Source organism: Rhinopithecus roxellana, chromosome 1, assembly GCF_007565055.1.
Source record: "Rhinopithecus roxellana isolate Shanxi Qingling chromosome 1, ASM756505v1, whole genome shotgun sequence".
Taxonomy (NCBI): Eukaryota; Metazoa; Chordata; class Mammalia; order Primates; family Cercopithecidae; genus Rhinopithecus; species Rhinopithecus roxellana.
The window spans coordinates 43,943,525-43,969,915 of record NC_044549.1 but is presented as its reverse complement, the minus strand read 5'-3'; the positions used below and the strand labels follow the sequence as shown (position 1 = coordinate 43,969,915).

General features: G+C 46.4%; 1 protein-coding gene across 4 annotated transcripts in view; it reads left to right on the top strand.

Moving 5' to 3' along the window:
• Nucleotides 1–17,363: 17,363 nt before the first annotated feature.
• The window catches only part of SEMA5B (semaphorin 5B), a 119,754-nt gene continuing 110,726 nt past the window's right edge, over nucleotides 17,364–26,391 (top strand). For all 4 annotated transcript variants that reach the window (XM_030942075.1, XM_010370781.2, XM_030942088.1 and 1 more), the window contains exon 1: nucleotides 17,364–17,779. The gene's annotated coding sequence lies outside the window, so the exon portion shown is untranslated. The remainder of the gene's footprint in view (nucleotides 17,780–26,391) is intronic.

Sequence of the window (26,391 nt, the reverse complement as noted above, 5' to 3'; positions counted from 1 at the left end):
ATGTTTGACTCTCAACAACCTCTTAAGCACAAGCAATATGAAAGCCATATCTTTAATATTGTCACAAGGCTGGAAAAAAATCTTCTATAGTGTCTACATGGTAGAGCAGCTTGCTCATGACATTTGTTTTGTAATAATACTTCATATTCTGAGTATCTCCCTTCTCCACAGGTCGGATCAGGAAAGTAACATGGAGAAGATGAAGGGGAGCAGGCAGGGCAGGGAGACGGTGAAAATATTGTCAGCTCATAACCTTGGGGAGCATTTTATAATTACCTAATAATAAGATAGCTTGGCTTACCTAGGGAGTTCTGCTGTTCTCAAATAATCATTCATGAAAAGTTCAAATGGACGTTAGTACCAGTTAGGAAAAATATATTTGTCTGAGAGCAACTGGTGTCATGTATTTAAAAGATTCATTCAGTTAAATTTCTAAAAAAGATTGTAAACTCCTGGTGGGAAAGAGCTTTCAAATGACAGAAAACAACTTAAAATGCATGAAATGATGAAGAGATTTACTATTATTTCATGTAACAAGGACAGTTTCTTGGGTTGGTCAATTTATTGGTCAATTTGAGGTTTAACAACCTCAAAAACCCCAGCTCTGTCCATCTCTACTTTCTGCCATTCTCAGTACACTTGCTAGCTTTCCTCACAGTCACTAGATAGCTGCACTATCTCTAGACATCACATCCTCACACATCACCATCCAGAAGCAGAAACTGGACAGTCTTTTTTTTTGTGCCTTTATTTTTTGTTTTATTTTTTTGAGATAGAGTCTTGCTCTGTCACCCAGGCTGTAGTGCACTGGTGCCATCTTGGCTCACTGCAACCTCTGCCTCCCGGGTTCAAGTGATTCTCCTGCCTCAGCCTCCCAAGCAGCTGGGATTACAGGCATGCACCACCACGCCTGGCTAATTTTTGTGTTTTTAGTAGAGATGGAGTTTCACCATGTTGGCCAGGCTGGTCTCGAACTCCTGACCTCGTGATCTGCCCACCTCGGCTTCCCAAAGTGCTGAGATTACAGGCATGAGCCACCGTGCCTGGCCCTGTGCCTTTATTTAAGACTCAGAAACCTCTCTTGGAAGAATCTACCCAGTCAGTAGCTACTAATGGGTCACTGGACAGAAATCAGTCACTTGTCCTTTTCAAAGCCAATCACCAGCAGAATTAGCAGAATGGTTTTGAATGACTAAGACTGTTGGACTGGGACTGGAAGTGATCCATCCTTGAAATACATGACTACCCGATATCTGAAGAGTACATATATTCTCTTAACAAAAAGGTAGCTATTGGGTAGGGCATCAACAATATCTGCTACAGGGTTCACTATACATTTCTTGATTTTAATCTATTTTATTCTGCTTAAACCCCAGTACATTTGATTCACTGATACTTACTGAGATAGACATCATTAAGCCTCACATAATAACAAACTGGTTTCAGAAAACTATAAAAGTGCTCGAAAGAGACAGTATTCAGAAAAGAGTTCCTTGAAAAAGTCCCAAAATTGGTCTACAACTTCACGATGAAGTGATTCCTTTTCACTAACTTGATATAATCGAATTCTGTGTCTTATTTTGACATGCCAAGGCAGCCCTTCAGAAAACACATGACTCCATCAACCACACTTGCTTGTTCAAATCCGTTTTTGCTTTTTCAGTTAGCACTGGGCCAGAGAGAGGATGACTGTATGATATTTGAAATAACAATTGTATCCATATATACCTATATGTGTGACTGTCTACCAATCTATCTCTGTGCACCCATCGATCTACCTGCCACCTCCCATAACTGTCTACATTCCACAAAAGCTGAGATGTGCTCTTTGACATTTTCATTAGAGCAACTTGGGAATCCCTCTCATAGGATGGCACTCATCATATTGCAAGCTCTTTTTTTTTTCCCCCTCCAGTTTGACACTGAAAATCTTTCCATTGCATGTAGCAGAAATCGATCATGGTTAATTTATAAGAAAAAATAATCTATTTGGAGTCCATAGAATCAAGGGAAGATCCAGGGATCTGCGTACGGGAACTAATTACAGTTCGTTGCTGGCATGAATTCACTCCTGCATGCCAATCCTGCCCTCAGATTCAAGAGTCTGGAGAGAGCGTCCAATTGGCTGCGCTTAGCTACAGGCCCTTGTGTTAGCCAGAGGCAGCTGGGGCACTTTTATTAAAATGCCTATCAAAACTGCAAAACTGGGGGAGGAGTCTTTCCTCATCAGGAAATCAGTGTTTGGGGGCTGGACGCTGGGCAAGCAAATACAGACACCCAAAGCAACAATGAGCACTGCCTGAAAAGAACACAGAAGCAGCACATGGAGCAAACAGGATTCATAGAATGTAACAATAAAATAACTTTTCTTGTTTTGCTTCCCATGTCTATTTAAAGCTGCTTGGTGGAGGAAATCTACCCTCTGACTGTAAACTCTACCCTGACTGTAAACTCTACTTACTTCTAGATAGTAAAACAACCCACAGTCACTTTAAGATGCAAGCGCAATCTGGAATTCAGTAACAGAATGTTAATTTTATTACCACTTTAATCTTCGTTCAAGGATAAGAGTCCTCCCCAGTTCCCTACCCGGGATCGGGGATCAGTTGCAGGCAACCTGTCTGCCTTTGGTCATGAGAGTGGTCAACTTTTCTTTCCCTCTCATCCCTCCCTGGTCACAGCGAGGGTGGAAGGCATGGGAACGAGGACAAGAAAGTTTGTGTTTAACTGGTACCGTCATCAAATGTCCTTGTGTTCTCATGGCAGAGCAGAGTTTTAAAGATGATTCTTTGTCCCTGGGCACCTTCATGGATTTTTTTGAGACTTCTTTACTGTGTCTTTTTGACCACAACCCTTTTGCTCTCAGCTTCCCAAGTAGCCCACCTCTCTAGCTTTCTAGGTTTCATGAAGCAGATGACAGACACTAGTCTCCTGTGCTCCCGGCCTCTGACAGCGAGGGTCACATACTTACTTTTCTGAGTGATTCAGTTGTATCCCCCTTCACTCGGCTTGAGCTGAGGGATTGGCATAGCTCTGACGGGGTGTGTGTGATTCTCGGCACAACGCTCTCCAAGGAAATTGTCTAAGATAATCCTCCTCTCCCCAACTGCCATAACCTCAATTCTTTGGGTTCAAGAACATGAGGGGTTCAAGAATTATAATTTTTTTTTTTTTTTTTTTGGAGACAGGGTCTTGCTCTGTCAGCCAGGCTGCAGAGCAGTGGCACGATCATGGCTCACGGCAGCCTCAACATCCTAGGCTCAAGCAATCCTCATGCCTGAGCACCCCCACAACTCCCCAGTAGCTGGGACTATAGGTGCCCGTCACCATGCCCAGTGAATTTTAGTATTTTTGTAGAGATAGAGTCTGGCCATGTTGCCCAGGCTGGTCTCAAACTCCTGGGCTCAATCCATTCGTCCCCCCTCAGCCTCCCAAAGTACTGAGGTTACAGGCATGAGCCACCACACCTGGCCTGTAAATAATTTTAAAAAATCTTTGCCGGGCCGGGCGCAGTGGCTCAAGCCTATAATCCCAGCACTTTGGGAGGCCGAGACGGGCGGATCACGAGGTCAGGAGATCGAGACCATCCTGGCTAACACGGTGAAACCCCGTCTCTACTAAAAAATACAAAAAACTAGCCGGGCAAGGTGGCGGGCGCCTGTAGTCCCAGCTACTCCGGAGGCTAAGGCAGGAGAATGGCGTAAACCCAGGAGGCAGAGCTTGCAGTAAGCTGAGATCTGGCCACTGCACTCCAGCCTGGGTGGCAGAGCGAGACTGACTGAAAAAAAAAAAAAAAAAACCTTTGCCAATAGACGACAATAGTATTTTGTTTTCATTTGTATATCTTTAACTACTAATGAGAGTACACATTTTCATATGTCCTGTGTGTGTCTAATAGTAGAAATAGTTAATACACAACTCTTACTATGCACTAGGTACTTTACTTAAGCCAACTCATCTAATCCTCACATAGACACTATGCAATAGGTACTATTATTATTCCCATTTGTCAGATGAGGTTCAGATTGATAAATGTCCAAGGTCACACAGCTAGTGGATCTGGCTCTAGCGTGCTCCTGACTGACTTTTTCAACATTCCCTGCTCTGTTCATTCTACTTTACTCTGTGTCCTCCTCTTCTTTTTTTTTTCTTTTCTTTTCTTTTCTTTTCCAGTTCCTCCTTACCCTTCTTGTCTTCTTCATTTTCCCAGGGAGCACCTTGACCTCACTAGCTGTTGCCAACCTGTTCGTTTGGGTTCAACACACATATAGTGAATATTTAGCATATGCCAAACACTATGTGAGGGGCTGAGAGACAAATACAACTTGGAGTGACCCTCAGGAGACAACTATCTAATAGGGAAATTATGGGCTGCACACAAAAAGCACATCACGGTGTCCTAGGCATGCTCACAATTCCCCCTCCACAGTTACCGTTTTCAGAGACATTAAATGACCTGGAGGTCACGCAACTCAGCCATGGTGGAAGAGAGAAGACAGTGTGAGGATTTCTGGCATACAAATCAATCAGTCTCAGGTGAGCTCTGCAAACCCTTTATACTTTCACTGTTTTCATTGTCATTCCATGTCCAGGGCACTAGAAATAGCCTTCATATCCATTTTGAGGCTGTTCCTGGAGCTTAAAGCTCATGGAAGGATACTCTTTGGTTAATTGAGGTGTTACTCTAGCAACAGCAACAATACAAATCAGAACAGTAGCTGCAAATTTCACATCAAAAGACTCAGGTGTGGAAACGTGTAACTTCATTTTCTTACAACTCAGTTAATTTCTGACCCCAAGCCCGTATTTTGCTTGACGCAAGAAATTTATTCTAGTCACTTTCAAGTACAATCAATAAACTTCAGTATTTCTCAGTCTTTTTAAAATTTAAGACTTAGTCTATTCAGGATGATTTCCACTTTTCTGAGCTCCTGGAGAAAGGTGGGATTCCCTAAGTGGTCCCCCAGTAGCAGTGTGCTTCTGAGGTGGATGGTGGTGTCTGTCTGCAGCTTCTACAGGCCTCATTGTTGGGCTTGGCTGGGGTAATAAATAGTCCTGCCCAAATGGAGACTGCACTGTCCTGGTGCTGGGGATCCCTGAGTTGTAATCACATCCCAGTCAGATTTGCTACGGGGACAGTCCACACCACATCCCTCTGATGCGTGACCCCTCATCACAACTGAGATCCCCTCCTAAGGCTCTCTCTCTCAGTTAACTTCCTTGACTCACTCATAAGAACCTGACTCACCCTCTCATGTCACTCTCAAGGCCTAGAAAGCCCAGGGGATAAGGGCTTTCTGTCCTCTTGCCTTATGACCAGAATGAGATGGAGAAGAGGAAAAGAGAAGAAAAGAACACAGTGGTTATCATCTCAAATATCATTCTGTTGCATCAGTACACATTGCCTCCTCCAAAGCAGTGCTATTTTTTTCATTTTCAAGTTGAAATCTACCAACATGCCTCTTTTCTTGCCTTTTAACCAGGTTTCTACTTTCTTCTTCTCAGATTGATCAAAGAAGCACTGGGAACTTTCCTCTCCCTGAGGAACTTCCACAGATGTACTCTTTTGGTCTCCATCCCAAATGTGCTGACTTGTGAATGTTCATCCACTGCCAGCCATCTCTGCCCTCTCAGCCATCGGTCCCCTGCACCTGGGACCTGTTGCTCTGCACTCATGGACAATCTCAGCTTCCATCCAGCTCCACTTTTCACTCTTTCCACTCTTGAATTGCATGAACCCAACCAACTGGTTGATATGTTTATTTTTCATGTCCTTCTTTTCTTCTATGTAAGTGTTTGTTTATTTTTTTAATCTTTTTACTTGCCTTGAACCCTTTTTGGAAATAGATGAGGTCTAAATTAAAATTGTAATAAATAACACCAGTGTAGCCTTTTTGAGGTTAAATGCCTAGAACTACCCACATTATGCCAGATGTGGATACACCATAATTTTCCTGTCTCCAAATTGCTTTCATTTTGAATAGATTTCTTTGTGTGAAGCCTTTGATGTTTTTCCCCCTTCTGAGTCAGTAATCCTAGTTAGGCAAAAGAAAGAAAAAGAATAATGGTGTTGGGTTATCTGTGATATCCCAGGTTTTATGCTGGACACATTTGTCTGCATTATCTTACTGCATGCGTCCCAAATTCCTAGCTGGAGTCAAAGCCATATTTACCCCATGGTTCAAACAAGCCTGTCCGTAAGACTGCAGGGGGAAATGGGTGGACAAATATGCAGAGATTGGTTTGAGTTTCCCGTGAAAAAAATTAATTTTCTGAGCTTGAAGAGAGAATCCACCTGGAAGAGAAGAATTTGTTAATTCATTCAACAAATATTTATTGAGCATCTACAATGTACCCAGCACTGTGCTAGGGATACAGTGGTGAGCAATTCAAGGGCAGTGAGCCAATTTTGGAGGAGAGGAAGAGTTCGGAGTGCAGCAGGGGTGAGTATATCACTCGGCTTGTCCTCTGACCCAGACAGTCCTAAGGCACAATAGCTGCAGTGCAGAGACAAGAAACACCAAAATTTGCTTCAGTTCCATTTTCAAAGGAGAGTGAGAGAAAAGTCGAGGCCAATGTGTTCTACATCCTGCAAAACAATCCCTCTTCACAAACATCAGGAAACTTAACTTGGAGATGTTCTTGGACACCAGAAGGGGACTTAAAATGAGACATCAGTAGAGTCTAGGGGCATTGACCCAAACAACCAACGCAAGGAGGGACAGAGCAAAGGCAGTTGACAGGACTCGGGCCCTGGACTTGACTGAGGCATGTGCTGGGGCTTACAAGGACTTATCGGGAAAAATCTGGGGAGAGCTTCGATTCCCAAGGTAAGAGGGTGGAGCTGGAGAAACAGTTTTGGGACTTGTGCCAAGTCTCTACTTGTGCCCCCAGGCTAATGTGGCCTGGAGTGGGTTAAGTTATTTCACACTGGGGCTCAGAGGAGATAATGCTCTCTGAAGGTCATTGATTTGGTAACAGTCTTTCTCCAAAGTCCTCCCCAGACCCAGTCCACCATATGGTATTATAGAAGAGCTTCAGGGTTCCCATCTCTGCTCTGCTGTTAACACATTGTAAGATGTTGGACAAGTGAGTGTATCCCCTTGAGCTCTACTTTTTCATCTTTTGAAGGGAGTTGTTGGACTAGAGGAGCTACAATATTCTGTGATTCTTGGGCTGATTTCACTGGTTCTGGGTACCGCCGATAATCTGATCCAGTCTTACGTATCCTGACTGATCCCCTCATGTCCTTGGCCCTTTTGCTTTAGCCAAGCCAGTTTTCTCACTGTCCCTTGAATACAGCACACTCATTTCCATTCCTGACTCTGGCAAATTCCTCCCTAGGGACACTAAACACATCAGAATACACATGCTGGTCAGACACGGTCCCTCCATTGTCGGGAGGGACATGCCCACCACCTTCCCTGATGCGGACTTTCAAGATGGGCGTATGTCAGCTTCCCTGGGCATCCATTTACATCTCTGACATTGCTTTGTCCAGACCTTTTGTGAATTCATTTATATTTCCCTCATGTACTACATCTTGGAGTAAAGTGTTCCACAAGTTTATTACCCATTCCTTTTATTTGCTCTAACTATTCCTCTCTCATCTTCCCCTCCAGCGAGTATTTGGGTTGAATAAGTCCTTGTTCACCTTCTGGTTGTTGATGAGTTTACTGATTGCCTTCGTGTCCTTTTCCAGTCTGGAGGGTTCTAACCCTTTCTGGCCTGTCTTCCCTCGGCAGCCTTCAGTTATTCTTTTCCGTTCCTTCTCCAGTATCTGAACATCAGAGGTTCAGGTACTAGAACCCAGCACAAATCAGTGAGAGGTGGATGTATCATGTTTAAAGAAATGCGGGGGTGGGGGCTCAGTTATTTTCAGCCACCTCCTCCCCTTGCTGATGCCTGATGTATTTTCTTGGCTTTTGGAGCAAAGCAGGACTTTCAACTCATGTATTGGAAGGGAAAATTCTTCCAAAGGCCCTCTCCTGACTTTTGACAGAGATGTTAGTCACAGAGTTCGGATTTTATTTTTAAACGTGTCTGCACATACCACATTAAATTTATCTGCCCCTTTTCTTGCCAAATTATACAAACTTGGTGGGTAACAATAACCAACATTTAGTGAGCTTTTACAATGCTCCAGGCACTGTATTAAATGTTCGCCTTGCAGTATCTCTTTTAATTCTCTCTGCAACCCTATGAGGTAAGGACTATTATTACACAATGTTGAAGACAAGGATATTGAGAAACAGACAGATTAAGTAACTTGATCATCATACAGCTGGCAAATGACACAGCCTAGACTCAAACTCAAGGAGTCTGGGGTTTTCAGCCTTGATGTTCTAACCATTTGACCCTGGCTGTGGATTGGAATCATCTAGGAGCTTTGAAAAAAAAAAAACACTAATTCCTGGGGCCCCACCAAGGACAGTTAAAACAAATTCTCTGGAGAGATCTTCAAAAGCTCCCGGAGATGATTCCAATGTCCATTCGGGTCAAAGACCAATGCTCTGGTGCCTCCTCCTGTCAAAGCCTGTCAGTTTCTTGCTACTGTACCTGGAGGATTATAGTTGGAGCCATCTGCAAGGGAAAGATTTGTCATGTGACCTTCCCCTCCAGAACATGTATAAAGATGTTAAATTATACCAGTCTTGGCACAGACTCTTTTTTTTTTTCTGTTGTTGTGGTAAAATATAAATAACATAAAATGTATCATGTTAACTGTTATTTTAAAAATATTTACTTTTTAATACATAAACAGGGTCATTCTACATATGTGTTTTTTTCTTTTTAAATTGTGGTGAAATACACTAACATAAAATGTGCTGTCTCAGTGCTCTTGAAGTGCACAGTTCAGTGGCATTAAGCACATTCACATTTGGCCACCGTCACCACCATCTATCTCCACAACTTTTTCATCATTCCAAAGTGAAACTGCACCCATTAAAACCTAACTCCCCATTTTACCCCTTTCTCAAGTCACTGGCAACATCCATTCTACCTTCTGTTTCTGTGAGTTGACTACTCTAAATACATCATAAAGGTGAAATCATACAGTATTTATCCTTTTGTGTGTGACTTTTTTACTTAGCATGTCTTCAAGTTTCATCCATGTTGTAACATGTGTTAAATTTCATTCATTTTGAAGGCTGAATATTTCATTGTATGTTTATCCACTTATTGCATAGATTCTTGAAGATAATATTTTAACAATGGACCATCTAAAGAAGCCTAAATTTTTTTTCTTTTTTCTTTTTTTTTTTTGAGACAGGGTCTTGCTCTGTCATCCAGGCTGGAGCAAAGTGGCTGGATCTTAGCTCACTGCTCTCTTGACCTCCTGGGCCCAAGGGATCCTCCTGCTCAGCCTCCCGAGTAGCTAGGACTACAGGTGTGTGCCACAATGCCTGGCTAATTAAAAAAAAATTCTTTTAGAGTGACGGGGTCTCGCTATGTTGCTCAGGCTGGTTTTGACCTCCTGAGCTCAAGCAATCCTCCTGTCTCAGCCTCCCAAAGTACTGGGATTACAGGCAGGAGACACTGTGCCTGGCTGAAGCCTAAATTAGTTCCTACCATCTATTTTCTGTTTCTAAGCCATTCTCTTGATAAAAGAGATATTGTTCTTTCCTCCCCCTCAAGCTTCATGGTGACTTAACCTTTTAAAAGAGCCTTTCTTAGAGAACTTTGTCAAAAGCTCTTCAAAAGTCTAAGTGGGTTATAGGTGTTTCCATATTATACCTAATCCTCTTTTACTTTCTTAAAGAACTCCACTAAATGCATGTTTCCTCGCCTGCACCTGTCCACGCCTACATTTTCTTTGTGACCCAAGGCAACTCCCACTTCCTTTGAGAAGCCTTCCTGGACACTAAGCCTCAGCGAATCCCTTTCCCCTGAACTTCTCCAGTGTTTATTGCCTGCAGCAGTCAATCTGGCATTTACCTGCTATTTACTTCTTGCTTGCACCTCACGTTCCCAGTAAGATGATCATCCCTTAAGCACTGCTTATCCTCTGTGTGTGTCCTCTCTAGCCTCAGAACAGAACTGAGCAAATAACAGGGGTGTGAAAATTCTTATTTAATTGAAGTGAGGAAGCCTGCTGCCTCCCACTCAAATCAGGGCTTCTTGGCTAACATCTCAGATCCAAGCTACCTGCAGCATTGCCAGGATGTGTTAAGGACACGTTCTATCACCCTCATTTCCCAGATGGGAGCAGAGCCAGCACTAAGCCAAATGGATGGGGTTCAGGCAAAGTTGTCTTCATCAGGCCTTCACTTACCTCACTTGGCTCACACTCCCCCTTTCTCTACTGAGCACTCATATTGTTTCTCTTATTCTTTTTTATTCTTCCCCATCTCAGTTTCCTCTTCTGCTTTCTGACCCCTTAGGGTACTACCTCATGCAATAAGGCTGGATAATGGTTTTCATTGTTTTTGGCATATCTGCCCCAATCAAGATCCTACTCAGGTGCTGGGGCTGTCATAACAGTCTCAAACTGGTCTCCCTCACTCAAGTTCAGCCACTGCTACCGTTCTCACTGCATCAGGCTTCTGTCCCAAACTTTGGATTATTTCCCTTGCCTGGACTATAGGAAAAATTCCTGCCCCCTTCCGTGGCATTCAAGGCCTTTCTGGCCCTCCCATAGTCACACATCATCTCCTACTGCATCCCTCCATGCCTTCTATCAGTAATAATGTCTTGAATGCCTTCTCTCCAGGGGCTAGGGTTCTAGGTGCTTTGTATGGACCTGGTACAGTGGTGTGCTCAAAAGATCATTCAGAGGAAATGACTGTTTATCTCCCACTCCTGCTAAGGTGCTGTTAATGCATGGGTTGCCTTGTTTAGATAAGGCATTAGGCCAACCTACTGTTTCACTGCTATGAGGATTTTAGTCCATGGAATACCAGAGGAGAGACATTTTGGTGGGGGCAAGAAGCCTTTCTGGACCTCTCAACCACTCCAGTGGTTTTCTACCCCCATCCAGGCAGGAGGTTCTCCCTCTCTATGCCGTACCCAGGGATCTGGTCCTGCTTGGGTCCTCTAAGCACGAGGCCAGGTCCATGCCCCTTCTTGGTTACAACCTGAGATCCTTTTATTTCTTTCTTTCCTTCTTTCCTTCTTTCCTTCTTTCTTTTCTTCTTTTCTTATCTTTCTTTCTCTTTCTTTAGGGCGTTATTTGAGGGAGGTAAGGATGGAATTTCTGGACTTTATTTGCTTTATCTTCGTATGATGACTTCTTTTCCTTTTCCGGGTCTTTCCTTCTCCTTCTTTTCCTCCCTTCCTTCCTCCTTCCTTCCTTCCTTTTTTTCCTTCCTTTCCTTCCTTCCTTCCTTCCTTCCTCTCTTTCTTTCTTGACCAGGTTTCACTCTTGTTGCCCAGGCTGGAGTGCAATGGCACAGTCTCAGATCACTGCAACCTCCACCTCCCCGGTTGAAGCGATTCTCCTGCCTCAGCCTCCTGAGTAGCTGGGATTACAGGTATGTGCCACCACGTCTGGCTAATTTTTTGTACTTTTAGTAGAGACGGGGTTTCTCCATGTTAGTCAGGCTGATCTCAAACTCCCAACCTCAGGTGATCCGCCCGCCTTGGCCTCCCAAAGTGCTGGGATTACAGGAGTGAGCCACCACGCCCAGCCGGGATCCTTTTTTTAATGGGATGCAGATCTCCTTCTGGGAACACTGCTTTAGGTGACCTTGGCCAACGCCCATCCCATCCGGTTTTGATCTTGTCCAGGACCTCTGTGACTTCACGCTGGTCCTGGGAGATAATCACAGACACAGATCTCTAGTGTTCAAATGCGTTCCAGAAGGGTGACCACACCTTGTGTTCTTCCTTGGGTCTAAACATCCTAAGAGTTGCCGCTGTCCTCCTTGCCTGGAGTTCAGCCCTTGACTTGACCCTTTAACCTGCTCATCTGCCAGGAATCCTGGTGTCATCCCTAAACCAGCCATGCCTCTGATCTTCACACCCCACACCTCACTTCCTCTTGATTTATCCTCAGCCCAAATCTGACAGTCTGTGCCAGCTCAGCAGGAAAGAGGGAGGCAGAGAGGTACTTGTGAGTACCCAGGAAGAGAGATGCGATTACCCCTGGGTGTCAGCCCGAGGCCCAGCTACAAAGCCTGCCTTTCCTCTCTCTCACCACACCCTTGACTTAGGACTGTATGAAGAAAAACTAGAAATGTAACACAGGGAACAAAAATGGTTCCAGAAAAAATGTGTGCCTGTGGGATTGATGAACACTTTTTGTGGGTTTCAGAGCTAACTCTCCCCTCTGTTGTGACTTGGAATGCTGCAGGTGGTTAAGTGAGTTGAAAAACAATTATCATCTGTTTTACTATAATATACATTTTCTATTAAAGAGTTTTTAATTGCAAATATAAATATTAACTAATAATTAAGCAACTGGAGAAAAAAATTTATATGGAAAAATCTCAGTTCAAGTCTAGCTCTGAAAATTACCAATTGCATCCCTGATTCCTATCTGTAAAATGAGGATAATAATCATTCATTTATTGAATCATTATTCTGTGCCTTTAAAAACAAACAAACAAAAACCAAGCCCTGTTCTGTAAGCTGGGGCTATAGTGCTGAACAAAACAGGCAAGGCCTCTACTCTCATGTAATTTAGATTCTGGTCAGGGGAGACAGACAATAAATATGTACAATGTCAGGTGGTGATAATGACAAGTATTTGTCATTTTTGAAAAGATGGTAATGCATCCCTGATGAACTGATATTTGAGCAGAGATCAAAGGAAGTGAGGAAATGACCTTTGTGGACATTTGGCAAAAGAGGTTTCCAGGCAGAGAGAGCGTCAAGTACAAAGGCCTTCAGGTGAGAGCCTTGGGTGTGTGAAGAACAGCAGAGAGGCTGGGGTAGCCTGAGAGAAGTGAGGATAGGGAGAGCGCTAGCAGATAATGTCAGACAGGCCTTGTGGGGCTGCTAAGGCTTTTTCTCTAGAGAGTTGGAGAGCCATAGAAGGTGTCTGAGCAGAGGAGTGATAGGATCTGACTTAGGACAGCTTCCGTGTGGAGAATAGGAATAGCACAGCAAACATCCAGGGGAGAGAAGAGAGTGGTTTGAACTAGGGTGCAAGTGGAAGAGGTGGGGTGAAATGGTAAGATTCTGAAAATATTCCAAAGATAGAGACGATAGGATTTATGGATGGTCTAGATGTGGGGTATGAAATGACTTCAAGATTTTGACCTTGAGGAATTGGAAGAATGGAGTTTTTATTTACCAGGATGGGGAAGACTGAGGGAGGAGCTGGTTTGGAAAAGCAAATCAGAAGTTAAGTATTGGGTGTGTTAAGTTAGAGATGTCTCTTAGAAGGTCATGCAGAGGAGGGGCAGGTAGTTGGTTCTATACATCCAGATTTTAAGAGAGAGCGAGGGGTCAGAGCTGCAGATACAAACTTGGACATCATGAGCACAGAGAGGTTTACGGCCAGTGACTGGACAAGCTCATCTAGGTCTTCAGTGTGGCTGTCTCCCTCACATGGCTCTGAAGGTCAAAGGGGATAGAACACGGCAAATACTTTTGTAAACTGTAAAGTGCTACACACAAGGAAAGGACCAAGTGTGCAAATATGGTAAACAGCATAATGTAGAGCAGGATTTAAAGAAGTATCTTCAGGTAGAGTCAGAATCATAGAATACATGTGCAAGGAGAAGCTTACAAACCAGTGGATCAACCCCTTTCATTTTATCCAGGAGGAGCTGAGGTTGGAGAGATTAAAAGGCTTGTCCAAGGACACTCAGTTCATCAGTGGCCCAGCTCATCCTAGGACTGGGGAGCCCTAACTGCTGGTGCGGTGCTCTTTCCACCACGTGAAACACCTGCTCACATTTACTGCTTCAGCTCTCTCGGATAACCAGGGCCAAGTAATTCTTCAAACAGAAATCTAATTATATCGCCTTGTGCTTTTATACATGCTACTTCCTCTGCCTGGAATACTCTGCCTCCTCCTGCTTCTCTGTCTGGCAAATTCCTGCCTTATCTTCCACTCCTAGCTAGAATGGCCCTTTCCAATGAAGACGTCTTTGTCCTGTTTGGAAGAGCTGGTAACTGACTCTCCATGTGCCTGCAGAGCTCCCATCCTGTGGCAGTCCTTGCATTTGCTATGGCTACATCTGCCTCCCCTGCCTGCCTGTGAAGCTCTTCCTATGACCTCTCTGCCTCACATACTGAGTGACACTTAAATGTTTGGGAAGGAAGGAAGGAAGATCTCTTCTTTCACATTAGTTCAGGACAATGGCAAAGCAGTCATTCTGTGACACTTCAGTTCCTCTGACCTGAGCATGCCTTTGGTTCACAAATTGACAATGACTTCTGGGGTGGGTATTTTCTTTTTTCTTTGCCATCCCCAGGCACAATGAGCAGACAATTCTGGGACCAGAAAATGATTTGGACATTATACTTGCTTACTTTTTATTTTCCATTCTCTGTCTCCTATTAGTATATGACTGGCTGTTTGCCTTTTGCTGCAAGACAAGGTTTGTGTTTGTGCCTGGGCTATGCACAAGCATGTGTACACACACACACACACACACACAGAGATGGCCTCTTGGGAGAGCCTGCATTCTTTTTTTAGCTTTATCTCCCCGAAAATGCCCTTAGGTAGGAGGAAGGAGACAGTGTTGTGCTCCCAGCTTATCCTGTCAAACTGCTTCTTGCCATGGTCCAGGGGTAGGAGGATGGCAGGGAGGAGGTGCTTCTCTGGGGCTCTTAGTGTCTCCATTCTTCTGCTGTTCCACCCTTGAGCATGATAATTTGGACCTATTTCTTAACCTCTTGGAACCTTAGTTCAATATAGGTTTGGAATTTCTAGGTCAAGAGTGAATCCTAAAAACTCCTTCTCACCGCCCATATTCACCGCTCTTTAGCTTGTTTGCTTAACACTGCTAATTACTATATTTCCATTCTGCTTAATTAACAATGTTTCTCAGTAGGAGGAGAATTGCTCCTAACAGAAACAATTACCTTATAGGTTATTGCAAAGGTCTAAGGAAGGTGGCAGAAGCTGGTTGTGACACTGCGGTGATGGGATCAACACTCCAGGTTTTGCTCCAAGTAAGTGATTCAGATTCTAACCAGGTTGGGTTTGCCAAAGAGCAGGTGGTAAGCCAGGCCAGTAAAGAAACTGTCCCTTCCGGAGGGTTGGGCTTCTGAAGCTCTCTTGTATTGAGAGCTCTTGAGTAATCACTGTTAATCAATACAATACTTTAGGATGCAATTAGGATTAATTAGTCCAGTATTGCTAGCTGCCCTGCTACTTGCTCTGTCTCTTTGGGTGCCTCCTTGTCTTGGTTCCTGCTTCCCCTGAAAAGGAAAATTTCCTTCCCTGTGTCCCCAGCCTGGGGTCTCCTCTCTTCTCTTCCTGTGCCAGTCCTCAACCCCCTCTCCACTTTATAACGTGGAGAGGGAGAGCCAGGAAGGGCCTTGACATGACAGTGGGAAGAAAAGAAAGAACACAATCAAAACACGGTAGCAAACAGGAGAGCAGGTGAGAGAATGTGTGAAGGGTGGAGAATATTTTGGTTATCTTTCAAGAGAGCGCTGTGGCTGACAGAGCCACTCAGAAGGCATTTTGTCTGTTCTCCCAACCAGACAGATTGGAAGCTCTCCTGTTCATTCCCTGGTCCTGCAGTATGAAATAGCTTCAAGGTTTCTGTGTGAATTAAAAGGTATGTCTATATTGCACGTACTTCTATTTTTTGTGATGACAAAAACATTCCCCACAGCTCTGTAGGGAATGAGGGGGGGCATGCTTATAGCAGTGGGAAGGTTCCACAGTGGGGATCAGGAGACCTATCCCCATCTCAGCCTGGGACTCTGGAAGAATGGTCCAGGGCTCATGATAGATTTGGACTCAATATCCTGTGCTGCCTCTTCCAACTTGGTTTTTACCCCAATATTAAATGAATGGGCTACCAGACTGAAGTGCCTTCACATGCCCATTTCCTTCCTTTTCTTCTCTGCCTCTCTGCCTTTGTGTCCAGAACGTGTTTTCCCTTTGTAAGTTTCTCTCCATTCTGCACATTATGAGTTTCAGCATTTCTGTTGCCCTAGAAAGTCTATCTTTGAGGTCTTGCACTGTTTCTCTTTCTACAATGTCTCATAAACTCCCTTCTTGGATTCAGAACCACCCTTTCTTTCTCATTATCCTGTCAAACTGCTTCTTGCCATGGTCCACGGGTAGGAGGATGGCAGGGAGGAGCTACTTCTCTGGGGCTCTTAGTGTCTCCATTCTTCTGCTTTATCGGGGTTCCCTTTACCCAGAATTTTATTATGTAAAATGCTTCACTAAGACTTTGTTCTAATTATCCGATTTCTGGCATACTCTAGAAAGTCTTTTGATATTTTCCTTCCTCCAACTTATCTATTTTTATTCCATAGTTCTCTTTGGTTATCTCTTAGAATCACACTTTCCTGGTTTTAGTTTTTCAGATCCTTTGTCTTTCTCACTCGTTCTTAGGTCACCTTTTTTTAAAATTTTCAAATATATTTTTTGTTCAGCAGAGGGCTCCCTTCCCATCCCTCTTGCAGCCCGGGCAGCTAGGATTTGAAGCTTGCCCCCTGCGTCTTTCTCTCCCGCCTTCTAGCCATCAGAAACACTAGATCACTGAAACTTGTAAACAATTCGGCCTCGCTTGTTGTGATTGCGCTAAACCTTCCGTCCTCAGCCGAGAACGCTCCAGCACCTCCGCGGATCGCTCATCTCTTGGCTGCCCTCCCACTGTTCCTGATGTTATTTTACTCCCCGTATCCCCTACTCGTTCTTCACAATTCTATAGGGTGCGTATTATTAACCCCAGTTTACAGCTGAGGAAACTGAGGCTTGGAGAGGTTCGCTCAATATCGTACAGTTTGCAAGGTTAACCCTAATCCGGCCAGTTCTGGCTTTCCAGCCCAGCCCAGCAGCCTAGCCTCCCTCCCTGCCACTGCAGGTTATAATGGCTCTCCCCCGTTTTACACGAGGTCCCTTTCCCTTCAAATCCACAGGCAGGAAGATCGTTCCGAACTGATGGGGCTGGGGAATGTGGGAGTCCGGAGTGGGATTTGGGGGAGCTTCCTCAGGCCCGGAGTGTTGGATTGGGCAGGTCCCGCCGATGGCTCGCGAAAATGTAACATTCGAGATGGGGTGACCGAGCACTGCAAGGCGGGATGTGGCAAACGGCGGCAAATGCTCGGGGGCCTAGGACTTGCCGCTGGAATGCCCGCCGGGGAAGGGGCTTCGGCCCACCCGGCTGGTAACCACACTCTGGCAGGCCCCGGGCGGGAGTCGGCCGAGCGGCCGCGCCGCAGGGCGCCCCCTCGCGCTCCTCCGCGCGCCTGGAGCCTGGCGGGTGCAGCGCCCGCCGCGGCAGGTCCGCTCCAGCCCCCTCCTCACTTTCGCTCCCGCTCCGCTCCTTCTCTCCTTTCGCTCGCAACTCCTCCCCCACCTCCCCCTCCCTCCTTCTGCTCCCGCGGTCTCCTCCTCCCTGCTCTCTCCGTGCGCCCGGTCGGGAGCTAGTTGGAGCGCGGGGGTTGGTGCCAGAGCCCAGCTCCGCCGAGCCGGGCGGGTCGGCAGCGCGTTCAGCGGCTGCTGGGAGCCCGACCGCAGCTGGCGCGGGCCGGGGTCGGGACTGCACTAGAGCGCTGAGAGCTGGAGGCCTTTCCTGCGCGGCCGCCCTATTCCCAGACGGGCCGCCAGCTCTCCTGGTTCGCCCCCGCCGCTCCGCGCCGCCCGGGAGTCGGGAGCCGCGGGGAACCGGGCACCTGCACCCGTCGCTGGGAGGTGAGTCCCGGGAGCCCCAGGCGCTTCCCCTGCGCGGGTTGGGGCTGCAACTTGCAAACTTCAGCAACTCGGGTGGGTATCGGGGTAGGGAGGTAGGGGTCTGGGCTCTGGCAAGTTGAAGCCAGGTAGGTGAGGCTGCGGGCGGGAGGACAGGGGTTCCCCCGGCTTCCGCGCCACCCGTTGCCACCTCGGCTTAAAAGCCCTCTGCGCTGCCGCGTTCCCGCCGCCCGCCAGCTCTGGGTCCCGGTTGCACTGGGCCCTGCCCGGGCTGTGGTTGGCGCATCCGGGCTGCAGCGGCGATGGGGACCCGGGACCCAGACCTGGAGAAGGAGACGGACGAGTGAGGCTGAGAGACAGAGGAACAGAGGGACAGACGTGCGGAGATGGAGGCTTAGGTAGGGCCGGCTAGTAAACAGCGCGGAGGGAGAGTGCGGGCGGCGAGGCGCGTGGGAACGCGTGGCCGCCCGGAGTGTGAAATCTCCCGCTCAGGGACGTCCCCGCTCCACCGCCGCCGCCTGCGGAGCCGCCGCCCGGATTCTTCCCAGACCCCCTTCCAGGACACTCTTGCCCTGCGGAGCACGAACTCTGCCCGTCAGGCCCCAGGGGCAGTGGCTCAGGGCCCTGCACTCCCGGCTGGGAGGGTGGAGAGGGGTGCGGCAGCTGGAAGCCGGGACGCGAGCGGCGATTTCCCGATTTATGTTTCTCATGGTAATTTGTCTTTGTGGTTGGGGCTGCCCATTCACTTTCCGCTCACGTCCTGCGGGAGATCCAGCGAGGAGGGAGGGAGCGGGGGGAGCTCGGGCACAGAGAGGGATGCAGACGGGAGAGGGGATCGGGGACCCGCGCGGGGAGGGAGCCGAGAGGGAAGTGGTCGCGGGACTGGAGGAGGAAGAAGGCGAGGCTCGAGAGGATCCGGCCCAACGGAGCCGACTCCTTTGCCCACCGCAAACTTTAAACAAGGAGGAGGACCACCTGCAGCGCCGTTCTTGTCCCCTCCTCCCCCCTCACCCCAAGCCCAGTCTTTGGGTCGTTCCGACTGCCCACGGCGCCAGGCGGGAGTGGGCCGCGAGTCTGGATGAGGAGAGAGGAGCGCTGGATTCTGCCCACACCCCTGCGATCCTGCCCAGGCTTTCTGCAGAGGGGCGGGGTGAGAGCAGCCAGAGCCGGGAGGGCTGCCTACCCTGGGGTGCACTCCTTCCTGGCTAACGGAATTGGGACTGGGGGTTTGGAAGCTTGCCTGTGTATAGACCTCACCACGATCCTACCTTCTCTGGCCCTAGCCCCATCTTTTTCCTTCAGCCCCTAGTGAATCCTACCTCCTTCCAGGTTTCTCAGGCACCCCACCCACTTCGGCCGCGGGGCCTCTCTCCACAGTCCTCAATGCCCGCTTGCTCCTCACTTCCCACTTCCGCTCATCTTTTTAAGCCTGTTCTCTTCTTGACAATCAGCAGTGGCCTCTCACCTTTTCTAAGCCGGGACAGATGACCTTGAGGAAGGGGCAAGAGGGGAACTTGAACCTTACAACTGGACCTCACAACTTAGGAAAAGAGGGGCATATTTAAAAACAGCTTGGAAAGAAACAGCCAGTAGCTTGCCCTAAGTCTAGATTTTCAACGGAGGAGGAAAGGAAATAAAATACAGCAGAGACGGGGGAACTTGCCACTTGGTCACTCATGGGGCGGTGAGAACTGTTCTGACCTTAGGGTGTGGGAGTAGACCACTCGCGAGGAAGGGCTGCCTCTCGCTGTGCTGTGTTGGGAAAGGTGAGTGTGGGTTTCGAGGGGTGCTCTTTTCTCCGTATGGACACCTATCACCACCAGTTTGAGAAGGAATGGCAGATCTTCCATTCCTTTTCTTTTTCTAAGCAGCCAATACCAGAGCCTTCCTCCTCCAAAGCCAACAGTAGCGACCATAATCATCACTGTGGACATCCAACACTGTTTAAACCCCTACTGTGTGCAATGCACCATGCTAAATGCTGGTAGATAAAAAGAGGTACAGTGCTCAGCCCATGCCTAGAGAGGTTACTAAGTTCACCAGTTTGATCCTGAGACACTTGTCTACGTGTTTGGGGAGGGAGAACATGGAGAGGAAAATGCAATGGCTGTACAGGCAGCAAGGTGCCTGATGACCCAAGGGTTTAGGAGAGGAAGGATTAAAGAAAGCTTGATAACTCAGGTCAAACAGAGAGCTGAGCTTATTGACTCTGCCCTGAGATAGGACAGCCAGCACCTCCTTTCCCACTAGCGAGGGTAAAAAGTTCCTTTACCACTTCTAGTGCCAGACTAGAAAACCAGAGAAGCCAAGAGGTCCAGCCCCAAACTATAGATTGCTACCTCCCCATTAGGACTGAGGAGCCCCAGAAACTTTCTTGTCTTAGGGTGAACTTCCTGGCTTGTTTGAAAGACCCTCCACTGGTCACTTCTTATTGAGACTCAAAGCTGGAAGAGGCCCTGGAGATTGTCCATGTCAGGAGAAGCACAAATTCAAATGCCTACAGAGGGCAGGCAGATCACAATGTGTTGATCAGGCAATTAGAGTGGCTTAGCTTTTGGGCAATTGGGAGTTCAAAGCCAAACTGGCCAAGTGAAACGGTCCTAAGAAAATCAATTAACAGCCTTTAAGTAGCCTGACCCCTTATATCTATAGAGCAAGAAATTAAGATTCTAAGAAGTGAGCTCATCTGCCTTGGATGTACATGTTATCTTATCTCCCTATACCTTGGGGATTGATTGAAATATCTCATGGCCTGTTTCTTCCTCTGACCTGTTGGGCGCTTGGCTCACCCTCATTCTCAGGGCCCATTAAGATTCTTCTGTGAGATGATAAGTTCCTTGAGGGAACCATCTTGTTTTACTCAAATCTGAGCACATCACATCCATTGATATGAGGTTCCACACGCAGAGCCAAGACTGGATTCAGATCTCCTGTTCCCCTTCCCACTGGGAATCCGGTGGGTGTAAACCAATTTTATTCTTTATAAAAAAGAGAAAATTCAACCATAACTTTTTGTTTCATCTAATGTAGCAATAGGGTTAGATGAGATAAGTCTAGAAGCTCACATTGGATGTTTGCAGATTCCAAGGAACATCCAGAAAGCCCTGATCCCTGAGTGGGGATCTGAAAAGAGGAATGGGAACCCATCATGGGGGTAGAGGAACAGCAGACATTTATGGATTGGGTACATGTATTTGGGGAGAAGATGCTCTTGGGTCCAATTATTTGAACACTGACCATGACACTCCTGTCCTTAGTCTTGGTCACCCTCTTATATCCAATGATCTGGGCTAGCAACTCATTACCAGTCAACCAGTTCACCACTTTCATTGATGACTGAGGTGGTAGAATGGACAGAGAGGACAAAAAGACAAGATTCCTGATTAGATCTGGGGATGACAAATGCTTGGAGGGAGTGTTATTTATACTTAAGCATCTAAACCCCGGTGGATTCTGGGGACCATCTTTTGCCTCATTCAGTCACCTTGATCACTAGCTTGTCTTCATTTCGTGTGTGTGTGTGTGTGTGTGTGTGCGCGCGCGCTGGAAATAGTTACTTCTAATGAATGAGTTTTCTTTACATTCAGATCTTTGCATTTGAGTTTAGCCATCCCTAAGTTGGCCTTAAATTTATGACAACACTTAACTAACTTGGTCTTAAATGTATGGCAAGAGGCCAAAGCAAATGCCTTGACTAATGGAATTTCATTGAATTGACGGAATTGAGCCCTTCATTTATAGCATGTGTGGACAACACCTGGATTTTTCACTGGCATCGTGCTATACTTTTGCAAATTCCCCTCTTTGTGACTTTTGGTTTGATGACATCTGCCTTAGCTGAGGTGATAATCCTCTAATGGGTAATCTGGAACAGGATCTTCGTGTATGCCATTCTCTTTCAGATAGATCTCCTGCAATACTTTCCTTCTGAAGAAATTTCCTTTATAACCAGCTTGAATGCTAGAAAATGGCAGGGAGAAATTCCAGCTGAGAGTTGAGTTCTGAAAGGAAAGGGACAGGAGGGTGCTGAATGTTGTGTGGCTCTGCCATGCCACTTCCCTTCCCTTCTGTTTTAGTGAGCATGAGAGATGAAACCCAAACCTTGCATGATGGCCTCTCAGTCCTGATTTGAGTGGGAGACTCACCAGTGAGAAATTATTCGACTTGGTGGCTTCAAAGCAGAATAAAAAATGAAGATGGTTTTCTGTCCAATTTGCTGCTGGGCACAATAGAGAAAGCAGAAGGAGGGATCTCTGGGACGGGGACTGGGGTCAGGAGAGTTTAACCTTGAGCTCTCTTCTTGGCAGTTGGTCTGCTGATTCTCCTCCACTCTCTCTGACTTGAAATAGAGGGACAAGGATTCCATCCGGCTTTCCCTGAGTACACGAAAGCTTTAAAGGCAATGCTGTGTGTGCTGAATCCCTCCATGACACTGTCCTCATTGATCTGCGTTTAATAAGGATGACTTAATCAGACTTACACATGGAACTCGTTTGAATTTGAAGCCTTGTCGATATGATCAGAGTATCTTTGCATTCGAACCAGGAATGTCTCTGGCCAGCATCTTCTGTGATGGGAAAGGTTGGTACTTGAAGGATGGTTGGTGACCATCTGTCCTGCCAGTCCCCTGAGGATCAAATTCGAGGTTTCAGTTATGGAGCGGGGAGGCTGGGTTAGAAATGAGGGAGGCTTTTCTGCTTGAGCACCTCTGCCAAACCATTGGGTTCTTCATCTGTGAATGGGAGGTGTTCACAAGAATCCTAAAGCTCTTTCTGGCCCTCAAGTCAGTGGTTTTGAATGGATGTTGCAGTTGCTTCTTGATTTTCCAGGAGTGGCTCATTGACTTTTCTGTGGATTCTTTGTGGGGAATGTGAGTCTCAGGCTAGTTTCCAGTTACCATCCAGCCCCCTTGTTGTTAATCCATCTGACCGACTGCCAGTCACTGCATCTTCAGAGAATGCATTTTCCTGTTTGCCTTAGCCTGAGCCAAACATCATTTGGAAGGTAAATCTGCTGTATACTGAGGCATACATGTGCATATAAGCATACATATATATGTATATATACACACACATATAAATGTAGATGCAAGGCATTCCAAAGCTGTGTGTTACCGGTTGACCATCGGATTAATCGCAGTTCTATCCCCAGTTCTATTCCTTGCCAGAACTGACGTGAGCCCGCCCTTGGAGGCAACTTTAGGGAAATGGCTTGCGGGGTAACAATTTAGATCCATCACTATTTGCCAACCCCACTGGTCTACCTGAGCCAAAACTCCCTCCCTACTGCCCTAGTCATTGTCCCAAAGGCCCCCCAGGAGCCCCACTGTTAGGAATACAAAAGAGCTGCAGTTGGCTCTTAATTATTCAGGGACGGATGGATCCAGTGTGTGAAGCACCCAACTCAGGCCTCTTCTTTCCCTTCTTTCAGTGCCTTGAGTAACTCTATATCTGTAGTGAGAAGCTGGGGGAGATCTTATCATTTAATACAAACTTTTGTTTCTAGCAACCAGCTCCCTCTGCTTCTCTTCCCTCAAGGCGCCTGGGGGAAACTAGTAGCCCTCTCCGAGAGGCCTCATCCACTCAAAGCAGACTGCTTTTAAAGTTTACACATTGCCCTGTTGGTTGGTGTGCATTTCTGCCCAAAAGCAGGACAGAAGAGGAAAATACCACTAGCTCAGACTGATGCAGGGTCAGGCCCCTGCAGATTTCCCCCTTTTGTAGAGCCTGGACTTTCAGTGTTTGGCATCAGGGGTACCCTGGGTCCCATCGGGAGTCTAAGTATACAGCAGTGTCCTTGTGGTAAAAGCTCCAAACAGGCAAGGTCTAAGGAGCACTTCTGTTAATGTCCCCAAGGCTGAGGGTAATGTTTCTGCATAGACCAGGTGCCTTGGGGCACCTGCTCCCTTTCAATAGCTCTCCACGTTCCAAAGTGAGACTTTCCTCACTTTCCTGCCTAGGCCCTGTCCAGAGAGAAGGCAGCTGTGAAGTGGGGTGAGCAGCCTCAAGTCTACCTCTGTATACAGGTAACAGTGGCTTGGTCCAGCTCAACATGTAATTCACTGACTTCCGTAAAAATCACCTGCAGAGCTTTAAAAAATATATACTTGACAGCCCTATCCTAGAACTTAATTAAGATAGAATTTCTGTGGGGGGAGCCTGGGCACTGGTATTTTTTTTGAGCTTCAAATAGGCAGCCATGGTTGAGAGCCACTGACCTAAATCTTCTTTTCTAGGCTCTACCTGGCCTCACGCCAATGGCATGCAGAACCTCTTAGCCCTCAACCCTTCTAAACAGCCAGGTCCTTTCTAATGGGCACCAGCTATAGCTCCTGGCATTCAGATCATAGCTACTGTTTGTGTTCTGAATTTAATGACTTTCTATTATAAGCTGATTGTGAGAGCTCCTGTCTGGTTACTTCTTTTTGGTCATTTTTTTCTTAAAAAGCATTTACAAAAGTAATGAATATTCATTCAGCATTTTTTTGTGTGTCGTCTAGATAGGTATGTAACCAAATTGTGATTGTACTCTTTGTAACCAGCCTTTTCATTTAACAGCATATTGTGATAATTTCCCCCTTCCTAAGTATCCTATTAAGATGGGCTTTATAATGGCTGCTTGGTATTCCATCATGTGGATGCGCCATAATTTATTTAACAGACCCCCGGGGTTGGGCATTTAAATTGTAAACCACTTTTCACTATTGTAAACAATGCTGCAGTGAACATCCTTACACATAAATCTTTGTGCCTATCAATGATTATTTCCTCAGAACAAATTTTTAGAAGTGGAATATTGATGCTTTTTCACATGGACCATTTAGACCATTTTTGACTCGCTTCCTACAGCAATAAAAAGTTTTTGGATTCAGAGTTTTAGAGACATTTTTCACTGCTCTCCTCTGAGACTTCGCGCTGACTGCTTCCCCCTCCCGGATTTGAGGTCAGCATCCCTTGACCTAGCCTTGGTCCGAGGCTCTGTCTCCAGATCAGTTCCACAGAATGCTGCCTCTCCCTTCGTTGGAACTCCTAGGCTCTCCTGCCCCCACCTCCAGCATCCTTGTTTCTCCTTTCACCTGCTCAGCCCTTTCATCGTCATACCTCCAGCCCCTGAACCATAACACTCAGTGCCTTCCAGCTAGTGTTCTGTAAAAACAGCTGTGGTTTATAGAGTTGTTACTATACACCAGCCTGGTAAACTTTTTATGTGCATTATCTCTTTTAATCCTCAGGTGCCTTATGTACACATTAAAAAAATATTTATTAATTTATTTGAGACAGGATCTTACTCTGTCACCCAGGCCAGAGTGCAGTGGTGCAATCACAGCTCACTGCAGCCTCACCCTTCTGTGCTCATGCCATCCTCCCATCTCAGCCTCCCTCCCGCGTAGCTGGGACCACATGCACACACCACCATGCCTGACTGACTAACTTTTGTGTTTCATGTAGAGATGGGGTTTCTACCCAGGCTGGTCTCAGACTCCTGGGCTCAAGCGACCCACCTCCCTTGGCCTCCCAAAGTACTGGAAATACAAGCATGAGTTACTGCGCCCAGCTCACCTATTATTTTTATCTCCACTTTCCTCATAAGGAAACTGAAACCCTGAGAAATAAAATTATTTGCCCGAGGTCACACAGCTAATAAGTAGTAGAGCTGGGATTTAAACACAGAACCTACACATTTAACTACCACATACGCTTTTCTCAATCTTCTTGGTGTTAACTCTTGGCTTGTTGTCAACAAGTTGTTCAGAAATGTTCCCTCAGCATCCCATGGACATATGCTGTGTCTTTCTCCAGCAGAAGAGGGGCATTTCTCAGTACAAACAGCAGGAGAGTGGGGATGCTGTTCATCAACGCCCCCCTTTCCTTTTTACTTACTGGGCCATGTCCTCATCAGCCCTTTATCCAGGTAACCCATGCTAGAAAACATTTCTTGCTCCTCACTGACCAGCTGCCAAGATTCCAGCATGCCTTGTAGCTAAGTAGGTCCAAGTTACGATGTATTCCTATTACAGCTTCTCCAGCCAGTTGGAAGAATTTGGGTGCCACTTTCCCAGTGTGGAATATAAGGCTGTCAGGGAGGCATGCTATAGTCATGACAGGGCATAGGCAGTTTGACTTCTACTGGAAATCAGATACTGCTTAAAGTGGAGAATTGGATGTATTCTTGCATTCTTGCCTCTGTAACATTGTCATGACTGAGAAGGTCAAGAAATGGCAACTGAAACTATCCTGATTCAATTCTGACCATGATCCAGAATGAGGTGACAAGATATGATAGGATGATCAGATGAAAGTGACCACATGTGCCTGGTGTTTATAATAGCCAAGGAAAGAAACGATGTACCCGGAGACCTCCCTTAGACTGTAGGAAGTCTGACTTGGGGAATTATGATCCTAGAATTAGGGATTTTAAAAGAGAAGACAGTTTGTGGAAGGTGAGATTCTGGAAGATGAAGCTTCGCATTTTTATCCATGACTTAGATGAAACTGGAGTAAGCATAATCAAATCTGTTGACAACAAGGCCATGATAGGCAGCTCCAATAAAAAGACAGAATAAAGATTCAAAAATGATCTCAACAAAACTGGAATGCTGGATTTCAACTAACAAG